The sequence below is a fragment of the Protopterus annectens genome, chromosome 12.part0 (assembly GCF_019279795.1).
Source record: "Protopterus annectens isolate FY-2018-M chromosome 12.part0, PAN1.0, whole genome shotgun sequence".
Classification (NCBI taxonomy): Eukaryota; Metazoa; Chordata; order Ceratodontiformes; family Protopteridae; genus Protopterus; species Protopterus annectens.
This window is the reverse complement of record NC_056746.1, coordinates 88,196,841-88,209,963: the sequence shown is the minus strand read 5'-3', so window position 1 is coordinate 88,209,963 and position 13,123 is coordinate 88,196,841.

Below are 13,123 nucleotides of genomic sequence, written 5' to 3'. Positions count from 1 at the left end.
TGGTAACATTATGGAGGGAGCTGCCACACACACATGATTGGTGCCAAACTCATGGAATTAACCTTAAAGTATACAATGGCGCATTGTCCCCTTTGGCAATGAAGTACCCCCTACTAATTATGATATACATAGCACCCCACATGTTGATAGCAGTCAACACTTTCATTGCTGTGTGTCCATAGTGGTGACATGCACATTCTGCATTATGCACATCATACATAGTGGTATCCCATCCAAGACTAGGATAGTCATACTTCTGCCATACTCTACCCTTATTAGACCACTAATTGAGTACAATGCTCCCCTCTGTCTGTACCTCACCAGACACCTGCAGCAATTGGAGAAAACACAGGTTTGTGCCTGGGAGACTCAAGGATCTCCAAACATGACATACATGGAAAGTCTGAAAGACTTGTCATTGTACTCAGTATCATGCAGGCTGCTGAGAGGTGACCTATGTCTGCCCTACAGAGCAGTCTCAGACCCTGCACTATTGGAAGTGCTGCACATATGCAAATCAAATGGGACAAGAATAACTTGGCCCAGAGTTCTCAACCTAGCCTGTGACATAAAACAAACATGCTGGGGAGACAGATTTATCTCCCTGTGACACACAGTCCTCTGTAATAGGCTCCCATTACGTGTGAATCAGTGTTCCTCAATGACCCTATTCAACCACAACTGTGACTACTGGTTGGGTGATTGTAAAGTCAACTCTGGGGTCGTGCCTATGTCCCTCATGGACAGGGCCAGTTGGTGGTGCTCACAAAATTGCTTTAATAGTGACTATCCAACTATGCTCAATAAGGATACTTGTGTTTTTATGCAGCTAGGCTTCTAAACACCATTGGACCATTTTTCTAGTAGCCTCCTATGTACATATGAAACAGAGTGAGTCAGTGCAGGTCTCCCAACATTTTGTCTCCCACATAGCCTGCTGATGTAATCTAATATAAGTTCACCTGTAGTCTTGTTAAAGTCAGACTTGTGTTGTGGCACTTGCATAATGTACTGTGTTCTGTAGTCTGTGTACTTGGGTAGGTAGGAGTTCTGTTCTCATTTCAGTCAACTGGGAGTGTGTGTCTGTCTACCCAGAAAAGCAGAAGTGTGTATCCTACAGTTACCACTCCATTCCCACGAATTGATGCTATTTTGATACTTGAAAATGCCTACAGACCCATTTCATGCAGGCCTCCCAACTTCTCTTCAGTATGCAGTGTTGATGTCATCTACTATGCGTTGACCTACAGCCATGTAAAAGTCAGACTTGTGTCATGGCACTTGCATAAAGTACCAAGATCTGTAGTCTGTGTACTTAGCTTGGGGTTCTGTTCTTACTGCAGTTAACTGTGTGTGTATGTGTGCATGTGAGCTGTTGCTTGACATTACAGAGAGTATTTTACACCAGCATGTGGGGCACTGTTTTATTCTCAACAGACAGTGTTGATGTCATTAGCTATAAAGTGTTGTTTGAGACACTCCAAGTCAGACTTCAGCTGTGGCACTTACAATGAAGTACTTTGTTCTGTAGTCTCTGTACTTAGAGGTTCTGTTCTCACTGCAGTCAACTGTAAGTGTGATTCTCCACTTGCTTGACATTAGAGGGAAAATTGTACAACAGCATGTGGGACACTGTCATATTTTTCTCAACTGCTGTGGTCTTTGCGTAAAGTACTGTGTTCTGTAGTTTATGTACTTGGGTAGTGGTTTTATTCTCACTGCAGTCAACTGGGTGTGCATGCGTATGTGTTTGTGCACTTGCTTGACAGTAGAGTAAGCATTTTGCAACAGCATATGGGACATTGCTTTTGCCATCTTCCTCTAAATAGACTTCTGTCCTGTAGTCAAGGCACAAGTAACCTCATCCTTTTCAATGCAGATTTCAGAAACAGGGCTTTTAGTATATCCATGTATGGCATGGCATGGTTTGTAGGACTTGTATTTTTCCTGGTGTGAATCCTCTGTGGTCTGTCCAGCTGCTGCAGGTGTCTGGTGAGGTACATTCAAAAGGAAGCATTAAAATGTTTTAGTGTTCAGATGAGATTTGAGTACAGTGCTGTTTTATCCTCCTCAGATCTGGATACAATGGCCTGACTTCTGAGGTGCATGGCATAGCCTTTCCATACTACTGTGGATACTTGATCAAAGTTCAGATTGCTATCTGCATGCATTTCCAAATCTTGCACCACTGGTTTCAGCATAAGGGGGAGTCCTGGTCAGTGGTGTATTTACCAGGAAATTCCACTTTGCATAAGGCACAAATCCTGACACATTATGTTTTTATTAGTAGACTGTGTGGCTTTGGCATCAGTCATTTTGTGTGTGTGTGTGTGTGTGTGTGTTAGCCCTCTTGTGTTGTAGTCCCGTTGTTAGTGGACTCTGTAATTACAACCAATATGCATAAATCAGCAAACTTGGTAAGTTACAGGTCATGTTTTGTAGCCTGGGCTGTTGAGAAATAGATTCCAAACAGTATAGGGCCCAGCACAGATCCTTGGGTTACACTAATGGTGACAGCTTTAACGATGGAGGGTGAGTCACTAACTTTAGCAGTATGTGCTCTGACAGTGAGGACATTGGTTAACCATCTCATGAGGTAAGTGTTAATCCCCAGCTGGTAGAGTTTGTTAATGATACCTCAACAGGAGGATTGTGTCCAAGTGCTAGGACATATCAAGATAGGCAGTATGCACTTTTACCTTCATGCAGGCCTGTCACACAGAAATAATGGGCTGTGACAACATCACAGATCACATAGTGTGACTGAAAACATGTGCTTACCTGACACAGTGTGGTACATGCTTCCACACAACCTCCAGCTGGACTGTGTTCCCATAGAAGGGTGTACGTCAACATGAATCCATCCATCTGAGTGGGCTGGGGACAGCACCTGATGCATGCATGTATAGACACATCTTGGCTCTCCTGATCTGTGTGGTAAACCTCTGTGTCATCATGGACCTTTTTGAAATGGACACTAGCAATATCCCAGCTGTGTGCAACAGATACAAGTTTTTGATGCTACATCTGTCAGATGTCCTCAAAGAGCATCATCCTGTGGGACTTGAAAAGGCCAACGCAGTCAATAGGAGTCCACACTGAGGTATTCACTCGACAATGACAGATGTGGCCATCAACAACTGTATTACCAAGTGGGTAGAACAGTGGATCACATATGTTGCATCTAAATATGTCAAAATGTGTGGTGACCTATATCCTATGTCCAGTAATCGTGTGTGTACATTAGGGCCATCTGCTAGGCCCTTTCCTGCCCATGATTGAAATCACAGATGTCAAGAATGACATACAAATCCTGTGTCCCAACAGCTGTCTGGAGGACTACCGATTGTAGAGAGACATTGACTCCAACTGTGATATTGGTGTAAGACAGACAGTATCAACACATATCAAAGATTGCTGCCACACCCATGACATGAAAAAAAAAAGCTTGGGGGTTTGTTTCATTATGCAAACAAATGTACAAACCATGGCTCATGTAGATATCACACCCTATCAGCAGACCAGTTGTTATGTGGCCTGGGATATATGGTATGTGGAATGTCCATCAGCATGTGTCCACAGTGTAAGTACTGGCTTGTATGCAACACAACTACTGAGTATGTGCAGGACATCCACATGACGGGCCATAATACCTTCACAGTTCCCAGCCTTCCTCATGTCACTCCATACACATCTTCTAGTGATGGGCAACTGAAATGTACCACATTTGTCACTGTGAGCAGTCACACATCTATTTGTGCATACCTGGGTATTAATTTTGTTGCATAAAACTGTCTGAAGGCACAGAACCCCTATCAAGGTGTTGTACCACATGCATGTGTGATATCTGTTTAGTGATGCACTAATGACATACATAGTTTAACAGCATTGATGGCATTGTTTACATTCGTGACAGTATGGATTGTGCTGTATATATCTCTGCCATGCACACTAGTCAACTAGCCTGCAGTGATCATAATGTCAAGTGTTTCTCCTCACACCTCCTGCATATGTTAGTGTCAGGAGAGAGTGCTTGATTACACTCGTATATTGCTGACATGTTGTACAACTATGTTGGTGCAGAACAATCTATGCTCACTCAGAAACACATAAGTTCTGTCAGAGACATGGGTATTACTGGTGGTATTATCCTGATATTGTCCATGATTGTGCATGATGGTTTTACCACTGGCCATGAGCCTGTATCTGTGTCCTACTTGTTGGAAGCCTCTGCTGACACTACAGGCAAACTCAGGCAAATCAGTTTGCACAACTTCACAATATACACCCAACCCCAATTGTATTTAATATCTATGATACATGTCCTCTCCATTGTTTGTCTGATACATGTCCTCTCCATTGTTCATGTCCGATACATGTCCTTTCCATTGTTCATGTCCGATACATGTCCTCTCCATTGTTCATGTCCGATACATGTCCTCTCCATTGTTCATGTCTGATACATGTCCTCTCCATTGTTCATGTCCTCTGCATTGTTCATGTCTGGATGCTTATATCACACAGACATCCTCCACTGTTAATGTCACGTTGTGTGACAGTCGCATGATATACATTTGTCACTGTGCAGTCCACACTGTCGCATGTGGAGATGTGATTAGTGTTCCTGCTGCAGCTGTCTTCCTTTTACATTTCCTCGTGTGTGGTACATTGCAAGGTTTCACCTGTCCTATTTCCTGGTGTTAATTCCTAAACTTTGTCTATGTGTCCCTATTCAATAAACACACTCCCCATGACTGTTTCTTATAAATGGCAGTCCATGTACCATTGCAGATCATTGACACAACTTGTACAGACTGCCTGGAATGGGATTCCACAATACTCAGCATTATATACACTGTGCTGTCTTGTGCTTGCAGTATGTACATTAATATATGAAAAACACTGGTGGTCTGTATAGCATTCCTTGTATTCCCACTAGCCCAGTATGCTGGAGTGAATACATACACTGTCCTGTCCCCGCAACATAATGCATTAATATATGAAAAACCTTGGTGGTCCGTGTGGCATTCCGCGCAATCCCGCTAGCCGAGCATGCTATGCTGTAACTAAGTTTGTTATCCATGCTGCTTTACACGGTTTCCTGGCCAGCATGAAACCCTGCTTGTTTATGTTTGAAGGTGGATCACGGCATGGATATTCCTTAAGTGCTGCTGCTCACCTCAAAAACACAAACTCAGTGTAGGCTTTCTGTAAAGTCTACAAGGAGGTTATTGAATCCCAGGGCAAATCAATCAGAATCCAGCTGGTCTATTCTCCCCACAGGTTACAAAATAGTCAGTCGCAACAGCCTCCTCAGGCTTTACTTGGGGAACAGTGTCAATGAGTATAACAGTGCAAGGCTTTTTGGAACAAAACAGACTAAAACATACGAACATAAAAATTATGCAATGTTTTTATGGCTGTCAACTCTCTGAATCATATGTGGTATCTGGAAACTCTTCAAGCGGTTACAGACTATACCACGGTGATGTGCTACATAAGGGGGAGCCAGATCTTGCCCCATATGCAGACTAGTCATGTTGACATGGGATAGAGCTTTACAGCACAATCCCACTCTGCAGGCAACTTGTATTCCATCAGAGCAAAAGTGTGTGGCAGACAATTTGAGCAGGATAAAGGAAGACACGCATGAATATAAACTGAATCAGGGAGCCTTCCAAGGTTTCATCCATCTGTAGGGGGGGTCCAAGAAGACCTTTTTGCCTCCTCTGTAAACACTTGGCAAAATGTGTTCCAGTATTCCATGCAAGAATGCATGGAAGACAGATGTCTTTTTTTCCTGCTGACATGAATGTTCACATATGCTTTTGTTCACTTTCCACTGATTTCCAGGGTGCTTTTGAAGATTTCAGAAGAATTCCTCAAAGATCATTGTGGTGTTTTCCATATTAACCCAGGCAGTAGTAGATCTGATTAAATATTTATTTCTTTTTTTTCTGAATGACTAATTATTTGAAGCAGAAACAGGATGACCTGATCCTTTCTGTGGTAGAAAGCACTTCTGATTTCCTTTATGCATTTCATAGTGCTGGTAGCTATATGGTTTAGTTTAACTTTTGTCATCTCCATTATATTTGTGCTTGATATTCAATGACCATTTCTTTAGTTTTTGTATAGCCTACCCAGGTGACTCCTCTTTGCCTTTGGGGTCCTGTCAGGTTATCCAGTTATCAAAAACAAGCAGTTTTGCATTCTTGAAGATAATCTGACCAAAATGTTTCTTGTTTTCCTACTGTGTCAAAAATGTGGTGGCTTGCCTGAGGAAAGCCAGATCATGACTCTAAAAGGAACTACTGTTGAAAGAGTAATTCTGTTTACTGAATGCGACAGGCTTACCCCTAAGCGTTCCCAACATTCTTACAAAATGGTTTCCCAGTTTTGTTTGTGTGGCAGTGCTTGACATTTAAGAGGGTATACCTGAGCTATATATACAGCCTGGCAATTAGCAATATACAGGGAGATGAAATCAAACGTTTAACAATAGAAGCTCTTATTTTAGACCATGATCCAGTCCAAGGGTTTAGACTTGTTTACTTTTCTGAAAGGATTGGAGTGGGTGTTCTCCATGAACACTGGGCAAAGCACAGCCAGACAGAAAATGTCAAGAGTCCATTATGATGCTGTTTGCTTAGAAAGCCAAGGTTTAGGATAGGTCAGTCATTTTCCTACATACAATTTCCTTGTTTTCTGCATGCGAGTATGTTGCCTCTTTATATGCTTCATCTTGTCACTGTTGATATTTGTACAAGTTCCACAGGAAGACTGATCTTTGTATATGCAACCTTAAAATTTTGCCATGTACACCCCTAAAGTGAATTCCCAGTGTTTTTCTACTCTTACCTTTGCACCACGGCATGTAGTGCAGAAACTGCTGAACAGCATCTTTTGCCCACTAGGGAGCATTTTCTTGTTGTATTTCAATAAGAAAAACACTTAAAAAATATGATTTCCATACATTGATGTCACTGAGGAGAAACAGTTGTTGAGTCCATAGAATTTAATGGTCACACAATCTCACGTGTGTGAAGGTGTCCCATTTGTTTGTAGGCAGGTGGGAGGGTTGGCATGGTGGTTAAAGTCTTCGCCTTAGAGTCACAAAGTTCAGTGTTTGATTCTAGTCACTAGTTATTGGCTAGGCTTGTAATGGTCTGCAGACTAATTGCGTAGTACTTAAAATATAACAAGTTACCCCCAAGGTAAAATCACATAAGTACATGCAAAATTTATTTGGGCCATGGTTTAATAAAAAGTTTACAAAGCCTTTATTTATTTATTTATTTATTTATTTATTTATTTATTTTTAACAGCCCAAATACATAACTACAGTCAAATGTAAAAATGCATTGCGGCACTTGACTTATCAAATACCACAATGTGTATTGTAACATCTGAAAATCACTTTTTTTTTTCTTCTATGAGCCATCTCAAATTTCCTGATTTGGTCCCCTTGTTCTTGAGGTGCTGTCTTTTCAGGCTATAACAGTTGTCCTGATATACTTCAGTGCTCCTGCTGTTTGCTTTTTTTGCCATAGGGTGCATGTCTTTTAATCTCTTACAAACATTTTCTACTGTTGCTGCATGCACTGGGCTATTTTTATTGCCCTCTGCACAACTGTCATTCAGTTATCTTTCTTTGAGAAATGGCATCTCCAAAGCTGTATGTAGTACTCCAGAAGAAGTTTTGTGAATTGTAAAAATGAAGGATGACTTTCTATTGGTCACACATCTCGGTGTGCATCCTGGGATCTGCTCTTCCGTCCCTGCTGCTTTATCTCATTGAGTACCTGCTTTTAGACCATGTGATAACAACTCTGCTTAGTGCGCTTTCCATGACTGTTTGTAACTCATGCCCACTAAGTCTCTTGCATTTTGTTTTTTAAACAGATTGCATTATTATGCACTTCTAAGGAACTAACCTGTCACACATTTGACTTTACTGAGATTTTTTGTGGTCCTCACCACAGATACATCCTCTGACAAAAAATCTGCTTCTGCGAGGCTCATTTGCAGCACTGTGTCTAGACCAAAAGTAGAACTGAATTTTCCATCCACTGAAGCTAAAAAGTCTGATCTGTGCTTTACTGCCACGTCCTTTACCCAAACTGTAAGTAGTAGGATTTTTTTTCCCTTGAAATGTTTGGAATGCCCTTCTATCACCAATTTAAAACTGCTGCTCACCTTGACAACTCAAAGATCCCTCAAGCAAGTTATCTTTCTAAACTCGCAGTGCTCATTATATAGACTTGTAGGCCCCTCATCTCTCATTCAACCAAGTTCTCTTTCCATCTTTCCATATAATCTAAACTCCTATATTTCAAACACATCGGTTCTCTCTAATGTTGTTCCTAATTTTTGTTTTATTTATTTCGTCTTGTGTATTTGCCATAGTGCTTTATTTGTAGCATACATCTGTATATGCAGTTAAGCAGTGTGCTGTTTGTTTTATTATGGGGTAGGTGGGTCAGTTACCTAAAGTCATGAACAGACCTTAACTACAGGAATTGCATTTTTGTCTGCTTCATCAAACTATATTGCCTGTACTCAATGTATACCACTTCCCTGGATATTCTGTATGTTTACTGTTTTGTGTTCTGCCTTTTTTTTTGCTTGCACAATGGATGATTTACTCAATGCAGAATTTCTGTTTTTGGAGCTTTCCTTCCCAGGCCTCAACAACAAATGGCTTATGCCTAATTGGACTTTCCTGCTCAGTAAAATAAATCTATAATTAAAGTTTAATTGCTTAAAAACTTCCCAGAGGGAGAAAGGTTCAATAATTTGTGTCAGACATAACTCTTTTTTTTTTTTATGCCTAGCCCATGGTGCAGAGGGATGTAGCCCTGTGACCTGTGTTTGACCAGTGGCACTAGAGGTACTGGTGAGGGAGGATGGGCTTGAGGGACTAAGCCCAGAATTCCCATCCTTAGGGCAAGGGAATGGGGCTTGGCATGCCTTACATTTGACATCTACTGAACGGTGGGTGATCACTTGTGGAAGAGACCAGGCAAACTGGCCCTACAACTGCAGTGAAAGAATCATGGAATTGGAAAATAGTAATTCATGGAAGCAGATATGCCCCTTCCCTGACCAGGCAGCCATTCAGGTACACACATGTCATACAGTGGAAGGGTTCGGATGGGGAGGAGCCGACTACGGCATGATCATCTGACCAGTACCACAGCACCTGACTCTTTCCTCCTAGGAATGTACTGTAGAACAGTCACCCAGTCTGGTTTGCCTGGTTCTTGCCCCTGGAAGGAATGAATGAGTTGATGGGGCAGGGTGGGATGGAGTGGGTGGGACTTTGGCAAAGCACCTTGTAGCAGGGCAGAAAAGAATGTTTCTGACAAGAGAAATTATTTTGCTTTGCTGTGCCAGGTGAAATTCCATTTGGCAATTTTATGTTTACAAAACTGTCTTGGTACTGAGATTTGTATTTTTTGTAGACCGCATATGGCATTTGCAGAAATTTAAACCCGCCAGGATGTTTTTTTTTCTGTCTTTTGTCATGGTAGGCAGATGGAGGTCAGGGACAGAGATCTTTTTATCTTTTTTTTATGCCCAGAAGTAAATTGTTGGCAATATGTCCATGTGCAGGGAGGTATATTCCTGGGAGCTTGTGCACATACAGAAAGGGCAAATTGTTCATTTTGCCAAAAAACATATGCAAGTTGAGAATCTTTGCTTGCATGCATGAGTAAACCAACATCAGCTGATACAAAACCAAAACTCAGTACTGTAAGAAGAAACAGGCGACATTATTAACTTATCACAATTCAGTAAAAAAATAGAATACTGATAAAAATATGTAGACACTGAAACTGGTCTTTTTTTTATTCTTAAGTTAGATATGGTGTGTTAATTAATGTACCAAATGAATGAAGAGCTGTCTTTTCGGCTTATGGTGCTGACTTTTGCTTTTGTATGGAGTTGAACAATTTTCATTTTCTCGTGTATTTTATGTAGTCTTTTTCCCTAGTGTTGCTCTAGAATAGCCTTTACAATCATTTTGTAAAGGAATTCTTAGCAGTGTTGTGTGCAAACTATTCCATTAAGGGTGTTGCCTCTTAATCTGTCATTTTGAACAATACCTTGTATAACAGATAAGCTTTCAATGTGACATGTATGTACTGGAAGCCCAGACTGAATGCTGGAAGGATGCAGTGACATTAAGCAAAGCTCGATTACACCCTCATAGAGTGAGGGGAGCTTGCCTGTTGTTTATGAACTGCACTGGTGTCGTACATTTTGTTGAAACCTTTACAGGGTCCAGTATCAGATTTTTGCCTGTAGTATGAAGGGAGAGTTGCCTGAGTTCAGTATATTTTTTTGGACAGGTATTGTCCCCAAATGGATTATTTTCTGTTTGAATCTTATGATATGCTACTCAGGCTATAATTAGAGTACCTGTATTTGCTGTCTTACTGAGCTCAGTGGTGTAGAAAATAAACTACCATCTAGAACGAAGAAGGGGATTGACCAACAGAAAAGTAAATCCATGCTAGTTTGATTTATTTTTAGTAAATCCCCCCTCCCAAGTTGTTTGATTCCTCTGGGACTAAAGTGTCTGCCAAAATTCCCTCATATGAAATGTCAAGTGTAAATGTCATGGAAGTGACTGCTGCCAGTAAACCTGAAGAACGAAAGAAGCAGAAGGCCTGATCTTTTGAGGAAATGACTGCAGGTTTGCTCAAGGCAGTAAGTGCTGTTTCTCCAGTGACACAAAGACCACTGTATAGTAGGCACCTTGATACTTTGTTAGAGAGTGGGATTAGATTTGTTGAGGTACATAGCAATACTTCATATTTCCAGTAAATGGCAGGTATACATAAAATCTTGCTAAAGTGACTTGAAATATGCTTTCTACCAGCTGCGGCCTTTCTTGATTCCAGGTGTTATTAGCAGAATACCTGTGCTTACTGTGTGAATGAGTGCGATTATTATGATTGTAAGACAACCAACTGCTGCCCTGTTTAATCACAAGTGATCAGTAACATATCTCCCATAACAAATGTACCCCTCAACATTCTGACAGTTTTTTTTGAAGCAGGGGGGCTAACTTCATGGTTATACAACTATTGGTGGGGTCCTTTCTAGGGCAAGTGGGGAAACAAAAACACACAAAATGTCTCATTATCTAAACAGGAAACACAGATGTGGAAATGTTACCACTTACCAGTGGGGCCTTTGGGAAATATGGAAACAGCCATCTGACCAGGTGGATACTGCTCATTCAAAGGGAAACCCATAACTAAAACTGCCTTGTACATTGGGGCAGAAGACAATCCAAATTGGAGGGAGTGAAACTGGAAGTAGAAACTAGACGTGAAATCAGTGGAACATCTGTGATACTTCTGCCTTATTTCGATGTGAATGTATCTTAAATTTAGAGAGTACGTTTACTGAACTTTTTTTTATAGCTTCATAGGACTTTACTAGGATAATGGCCCTAGGGCCTTAACAGGTGGAGCCATGTAATACCACTGTCCCCTAGCTGACCATAGTTAGTTGTTAGAGCGAATCAGTGATTAGCACCAACTGCCCCCGTCCATGATGGACATGGATGGCTACCCCTAGGGTGAATTTACAGTCTCCCATCCAATTGTCAAGGTTGCGCTTAAATAAGGTCACTGAGCAGCTCTGCTTCACGTGAAGTGGGTGTTTATTCCAGAGGAGTGTCAGTCTCTGGGAGACATATGTCTGTTCTGTTTGTCACAGGCGAGGTTGGAATCCCTGGAACGAGTGACTCTTGTCCTATTTCAGTTGTGGGCATGCAGCATTTCCATTAGGGTAGGGTCAGAGATTGTTCTGTAAGCCCAAGCACAGGTCACCTTTCAGCAGCCTGTAGGATACAGAATGCAGAGACAGGGCCCTCCATTTTCTGTGCAGGTCATGTTTTGGAGGCCCTCCGTTTTCTTGGTTAGAAACCTCTCTGTTCTCTCCACCTGTTGCAGGTGTCTGCTGAGGTATACGCAAAAGGGAAAATTTTACTCAATTAGTGGTCTAATGACAGTCGAGTATAGCGATGCCCTATATTTATGAAATGTGCAACATAGAATGCTTTCCTTACCACTGTGGAGACATGGTGATTGAAGTTTAAATTACTGTCAACCTGTATTGCCAAGTCTGTCACCGGTGTGTTTGAGCTTAGGGGGTGTTATCTATAATGTAATTTGCAAGGGGCACTTCTTTGTCAAAAGGGATAATGATGCACTTTTTTTGCATTTAGTTTTAGACTGTGAGTCTGGCACCAGTCATTAGTCTACATTAGCCCTTTTTGTAATAAGTTAACATCGTTGGGGGAATCAATTGCACCTAGTTTGCAGTACTCTGTGAACTTGATAAGCCACAGACCATTTACTTTCACCTCGACATCTGAGAAGTAGATTCCAAATAGTAGAGGGCCAAAAACAGATCCCTATGGTACACCACTGGTTTACTGGTGGAGGCATTCAGTCAGTGAGGCAGTTTGCTAAATGTTTAGTGATGGATGGGTTAATCCCCAGCTGGGAGAGTTTCTCAATGACACCTGAGTGGGGAATTGTGTTGAAGGCCTTGAATAAGTGGTATGTACTGCTTTGTCCTCATCCAGGGCTTTGGTGACAATCTCAAAGAAGTCCACCAGGTTTAATAAGCAAGATTTGCCCTTAATGAAGCCAAACTGCATTGGGTCAAGGGTTTGGCGGTCACCTATGTTCTTGTTCATAAGGGTCATAATGATTCTTTCCATGACCTTGCAGATAAAGCTGGTTAGGCTTATGGGTCTGTAGTTCCCAGGGTCGGTTGATGGACCCCCTTTGTGTAGTGGGATTATGGTTGTTCTTCTCCACTCTGCAGGAACAAAGCCAGCTGTGGATAAAGAGAGTGCCAAGTGGTTCAGCTAGGTCTTATTTCAGATTGTTTAGTAAGTGGCGTGGGACATTATCAGGTCCCATTAAGGCTGAACTTTTGGCCTTGGGGAGGGCGGATATTACTTACTGTTTTGAGATGTTCGTTAGTGGACTGGTGACTGGGATGCATTGGAGTGTGTCTGGTGGGGCCAGGGGGGTGAAAATTGTACCAACTCTGACTGCCAGCAGGTTGGCATTTTCTTTGTGTTCAG